General features: G+C 41.8%; 1 long non-coding RNA gene across 1 annotated transcript; it reads left to right on the forward strand.

Moving 5' to 3' along the window:
• The first annotated feature begins 292 nt into the window (after positions 1-292).
• LOC128754749 (uncharacterized) lies at positions 293-984 on the forward strand. Its single transcript, XR_008413970.1, has 3 exons — positions 293-424; positions 500-587; positions 656-984. It is a non-coding gene; the product is annotated as an uncharacterized LOC128754749 (long non-coding RNA).
• Positions 985-6,377: the final 5,393 nt, after the last annotated feature.

Consider the following 6,377-nt stretch of genomic DNA (forward strand, 5'->3'; position numbering starts at 1 on the left):
TGCAAAGGGCGATGGCTAATTGCTGGAGCGTCCTTCCTCGACGACGGAGCTACTACAGCAAATGCACACAAGGCAACGCACACAACTACGGACTAACCAAACACTGAAAGGCAACTACGGTGGAAACAAACACTTACTTTTGGTCATGTACTTGAAACTTAAGACAAAAAACCAGGAGGACGAGCAGCAGCCAACTACTCTCAGAGCGAACTCCAACCACTACTGCGCATGTCAAAACTGCCACGGAACGTGTGACATCATCTTAAAGGGAGCCTTCTGTACACCTGGAAGGGTCGTACACAAATGTGAAGTTGAGAGGCTGTCTGAAGTCGATCAGTTTCGGTGCCCAGCCTGCAAACCCTCAAAGTTAGCAGTCTCAGTGGATGGGAACCGCAAGCTTTATCGCTTTAAGAGCCATTCTGGGGTATATATAAGTTGTTTCTACTGCATGCAATACATGGAACCTTGATAAAGGTCACCCCTGCTTTATGTCTTTTAGACCAAATAGCTTTTTCGAAGGTGTCTTCTTGGCCAACAACACAGAGGTGACCTCCTACGTCAACCACATCAGGGCATCAACAGGACATGTAAAGTTTATTTAAATTTCACTCCACGCTTCGCCCTGTCTACAGCTGTTTTTCTTCATCTTGAACAGAATCCTGGGAAAGGCAGGTGTGGTGGAAGCGAATGGGTGGCTGCACGAGAGTCCTCCAACAAGTCTGCGACTAAAGTAGATGAGGAAGGGGTCGAGGTTGTCGTGTGTCGTCATGGTGTTTTACTGAAGGGACTGAACATGTTCCGTGGGGAGATATTTGCACTTCCTTTATATCTCCAGAAACTGCTTGTTTCAAACAATGTTCAGATTTTTGCTCTGATGTGGTATGCAAATATTGACCATATTTGCAGAAGGTTGTTGGCCACTGTCCTGAGTTACAGGTCTTGTTGAACATGCAGCCCTTTCTCTCCATCATGCACGCTAAAGCACATTCATGGATGTGTGAGGTAATGATTGTCAGGGGCTTTAATTTCACATTATTTCTCTCCGTCCTTGTCCAAATGGCAACATGCATATTTTTTTCAGTTGGAATGGGATGGACGTAACCAAGAGGGAGCAGGAACAACAATAGGGGAGGAAGTTGAACAGGTGAACAGCTTCCTTTCTTGAGCAGCCCTATGTTCCAAGTACATGTCAAAAGCTGGTAAGTACATTTTTTTTTTTTGTGTGAAAAAAAAGTTACAGCTAAAGTTGTACAAATCAACTAGTAACATAAACGTGTGTCCATTGTGCATTCAGCCCGCACAGACATCCTTACCACCCAGGCCATTGGCTGGAACAAGCGGAAGACAGAAAATTTGGACCGGACTTTGGCCAAACGATACATCAAGATAAAGACCACACTTGTGTGTTTCATAGTGCATTAGACTAGTTGCAATTGTTTGTTAATCCAACATGGGTTTTCACAGACTGTGCAGAGGATTGCTGAAGCGTCTGAGGAGCTCAAGAAATTGGCTGGAGAGTTGTCTATTCAGCAAGACACTGTTCAGCAATGGGTGTCTGATGTTCAACAGTGGACTGCAGGTGAATACCTCAGTGTTTTATGTACAATTCAGACGTAAAATAAATAAACTTGAAAAAAACATTGAAGGACTGTATCTCGGCATTAAGCAACGGAAATATCAGCTGTATCGTCAGGCTGGTAAGAACAGAACGAAAGAAAACAAGTTGTTGATAATAATGTGTGGCTGAGCACATATTCAGTATTTTCTGTTTAATATTCTAGATGGTAACAAGAGAAGACATCTGCTTAGAAAAAAGATTTCAGTGGAAAAGAGATCCTTAGAAGATGCCATCACAAAATACAATGCTGTTGTGCCGGAAACTGGCAAACTCCCATCTCCCAACGAGCTCCTGGCTGAGGAAAACTATTCCTGGCCTTGGGAATGTAAGTACATCTAGGATGTGTTCAGTTGTCTTCATATCTATAGACTATCTTTAATTACATTGTAAAGGCTTTAGATGAAGCAATCACAGGTTTGACAGAGGTTTCTGTGATTGGATCAGACAAGCTCCAGAGACAACTTCCTTTTTACTTTTGAAAACTGAAAGAGACACTCTTCTATATAATTCTGTCCCATGGGAGAAATTGCCTGGTGTCATTAGGAGGAGATTATCCAGTGTAATAGAACCCACTTTTGAAAGTATACAGTCAGTATTCAGTTAAAGGAAGAGTTAAATGTTCAACAATTTTAACCCGGGAAGACATCTTGTGTTTTTCTGCCCTCTGTAAGAATCACTTACCCTACATGCTTTCTACATGCCGATATATGATGTTGCAATATTCAATTGACAAGGTAAGTGCAGCATCATAACTTGGTTCAATATTTTCTGGAATGTATTTGTTCATTTGCTGGAGTATTGAACATCTGGATGTGCCACCGTATCTTTATGACTACTTCTGGATAGGAAGGGTCATCTCATTTATCTCTGAGTTCATGTCTGAATGAAAAGGGCCAACAGGCTTCATGTATTTGTTAGTCCTCACTATGTTTGTTGAGCTTGTTGGCGCCCTTTTGATGGGAGGATCTGACAATTGCTGAGACGGGAATTCTCTTCTACTCTCCCCGACTTGGGAAGGCAACTGGCCATGGAGGCAAAGAAGATAGCTGGAATATCTCCTTTGCATAGCACATACACAATTGACACACAAATTCCTTTCTCAACTATCTTTGATCTGTGGTCCTTGATAACACTGGCACCTTCTCACGAAATGTAGTTTTCTCAAGTCTCACAATCTATCTATTGAGCTTCCAGTCTTGAGGTTTTCAACCAATATAGAAGACAACAGTTGCATCTTTCATAGGATGTGCCAAGGCTCAGGGCATTGGATGTATCAGCCCATCAGGTGACTAATTTGGAGATACAAGATGATTATTGTATGAATGAATATTAAGACACGAATGTTTCAAGTTTAGTGTCAAATTATACTCATAATACTTATATATTAAATATATATTTAAAATATATATAATACTTCATTTGCTCATGAGAAAAAAACGCACGAGAACGAGCTATTGATGACAGAGAACCTATACGAGATTTAAAGCAAACATTTATTTGAGTGTGATTGCCTCGTTTAAGGTGTTGACACTATACATTTTGAAAATTTAAAGGTATTTTAAGATTTAAGATGATATGTTTTTTTTTTAATTTTTTTTATTCTACATTTGGAACAGTAGAAATTAAGGAATTGTGGGTAAAAGCCCATCGTGTGCGCGTGTGGACTGCTGGGTGAGGTGGCCTTTACAGAGGAAAAAGTTTCATACGACGAACTTGCTCTAAATATTGAAAGGTAAGAAATTATTACGCAAGCTGTCATACATGGCGAAATATATAAAGTGTTTGCCATCATTTCGGACAACCATCTTTTCCATGTTTGTAACTGTCAAATTCGCGGTTTACAGTGGATGCTGTAACTGGATTACTCCACGGTAACATAAAGAACAATAAACGTTGTCATTGCAGTACGCTACAAGTGATTGCTTACATTACATTATGACTAAATAACTTCATTTTAAATTATTAAATGAATTGATTATGTCACCTGAAAGGGATAAGGTCTAATATATGTACGTGCGTGTGTGTGGCAAAATGATATATGGATCATACATGAGTGAGATGAAGGATACACCAAAATGTCAAACCTGATTTATGGCCCCCCGGTGGTAATAAAACCCCTCCCCCTTTTTTATATCAACAGGAAATTAAAATAATAACCATCCCCCTTGGTTTATGACAGGAAGGGAAATAATTAACCCTATCCTCCCTTGTTTTTTAACAGGAAGGAAAATAACGAAGGGAGGGGTTCGGAAAGCTGTATAAACATCACCCTGTGTGTGTATATATATATATATATATATATATATATATATATATATATATATATATATACCCTTCAGACCGTTGCAAGGAGCAAGGAACCGTCGAACACAACCAACTCGCTATGTCTGTCCCTACACCGGAGCGTGGATCACCAGTGATCAGCGAGACAGCTGTGACTGTTATTGAGGACCCGTGGATGGGTGCGGGGGCTCCCCGTAAATCTGTAATGTACCTACGGCGTACGCAGGCACCGCCCAAGGAATCTTTGCAGGATGAGTGGTCTCCAGAGCCTTACGGACGCCGAGGGAGATGGGGGTTTAAGTATGAAACAGCTGAATTGTACATTTATCAGCTGGATGATGACGAAACCTTGAGTGCCTACACGAAGATGGCTGTGTTATCGTCTAACGACTGGGGTGTGCTGAGAGAGGTGAGGCCAGAAAATCTTCCAAGGGCTGAAGAAGAAGAAGAACAACAACAACGTCAGAAGGCTGGAGCCATGTATAACAAACCTGATCGAATGGAGAAGAAGCCGTCCTTCATGGCTATTTGGCTGGCTAAAATGTCAGGATCAGGACGATGGTCCTTCAGGGCCATCCATAAAGTATCAACAGGAGTCACGGGTGAAGAAGAAGAAGATTTCATCTTGGAGTATTTTAATTCTGATTGCAGTGTATTTCGTGCTCCATACCATACCAATGGATGCTTGGAGTGAGAAAATTTAGGAGATTTCTCCGAAAATCTACGGCCTCTTCTACCATAGCCACTTATGGAATGATGCCCTTGTGCTGAAAAAAGCACTGACCTTTTAGTCCTGCCCCCTTTGGACCGCCTTCTCACTGATGGCTGCTATAAAGAGGATTTTTTCCAGAGCGACACCCTGCAGACGTATCCGTTGGAACAAGTGCATCCAAGACAACGATGAGGACCGAAGGTATTCCGAGACTATTGCCACTATCTTTCTCGGAGCTGCTATAGGCGGCACTGGGTACGGAATGAACAACTCCTCGACGACCCCTCTACTTCCTGTGGTGGAACACGTTACCGGTGACAGTCATGAGTATGTCGGTTCTAACAACGACACGAGCCTGTCCTTCATTGACCATCAAAGACGACACAGACGACTCTGATGCAACTGAAATGGAAGATGTGGATGATGAGGAGGAACCTGTAGGGAGAGCAACAAACTCCTACCCCAAGAACGAAACTGTCGACGTGCATCCGCCTGCTTCATCCTCAGCTTCTCAAGACCAAGAACCAGCAGCTAATGATGAAACGGATGGATGGATAAGCGGTTTCTTCCTGAAAGCTGTAAAGACAGTTGTATTTCATCTACTAGGTAAAACCATGCGCAGGTATTGGAGGGAGATCTGCTACGGTTGCCAAGTAGACCATCCCAGCCAACTACAACACAGCTGCCTTGTAGAGATGGAAGATGATTTATACAGTCTTAACTTCCACCCGTTGATGAAGAGACTCTGTAACAAGAACTTTCTGCCTGCTATACAGCATTACTTGACTCTGAATGATGTACAACCAGAGAAAATGAGAATCAAGGCTACAGCCGAGACAGTCTTGCTCGAAATGAGGTCTCCAAAATCAAGTGTATGGACTGAATACATCAAAAATGAGCCAGAGGATCTTCTAATTGAACGTCTGGAATCAGCAAGTAGAATCTGGAATAGAACGCCGGTCCTGGGCGATGTCACAAACACGAGATTCCCTCGTATGTGATACTTTTTTTTTTTTTTTTCTTACTCTCTTTGTATAACATTATGTTCGAATCCTGACATAACCTGTTTCATAAAAAACATTAAGAAGCATATTCGGATCTCAGCTCATTCATTTCTCGTTTAACATGTTGGTGAAACACATCATTAAAAGAGTTTATTACAATCCTCTTCACCCCGGGAGCAATGGAGGTGTGGATCGCCTTCGTCGAGGGGTGCAGGCTGAGACTGGAAAACCAGTCAGTTCTAAATCTATTAAAGATTTTTTATCAAAACAGTATGCTTACACCCTGCATAAACCAGCCAGAGTAAACTTTCCGAGAAACGAAGAAAAGTATTTGTTCACAGGCCTCTTCAACAATTCCAGGCCGACCTATGCGACATGCAGGCGTTGGCTAGATATAACGACGATCAAAATTACTTGTTGACCGTTATAGATGTATAAGAAGGCCTATGTACGCGTTTTAAAAAGAAAGACTGCGATTGAGTCAATGAAGGCGTGCTGGAGGAGAGTGGGACGCCTGCAAAGCTACAGACGGATGACGGGAAAGAATTTTTTAACAAGCGTTTCCGGGCATTGATGGAAAGGAAGGGTATTAATCATTTTTCAACAGTGAGTGATGTTAAGGCCTCTGTGGTTGACAGATTTAACCGCACTCTAAAAAATCGGATGTGGAGATATTTTACAGCTAAAAACACTCTACGTTACATCAAGGTTTTGCAGGATCTAGTAAAGAGTTATAATCACAGCTATCACAGTAGTATAA

Source organism: Synchiropus splendidus, chromosome 2, assembly GCF_027744825.2.
Source record: "Synchiropus splendidus isolate RoL2022-P1 chromosome 2, RoL_Sspl_1.0, whole genome shotgun sequence".
NCBI classification, from domain to species: domain Eukaryota; kingdom Metazoa; phylum Chordata; class Actinopteri; order Syngnathiformes; family Callionymidae; genus Synchiropus; species Synchiropus splendidus.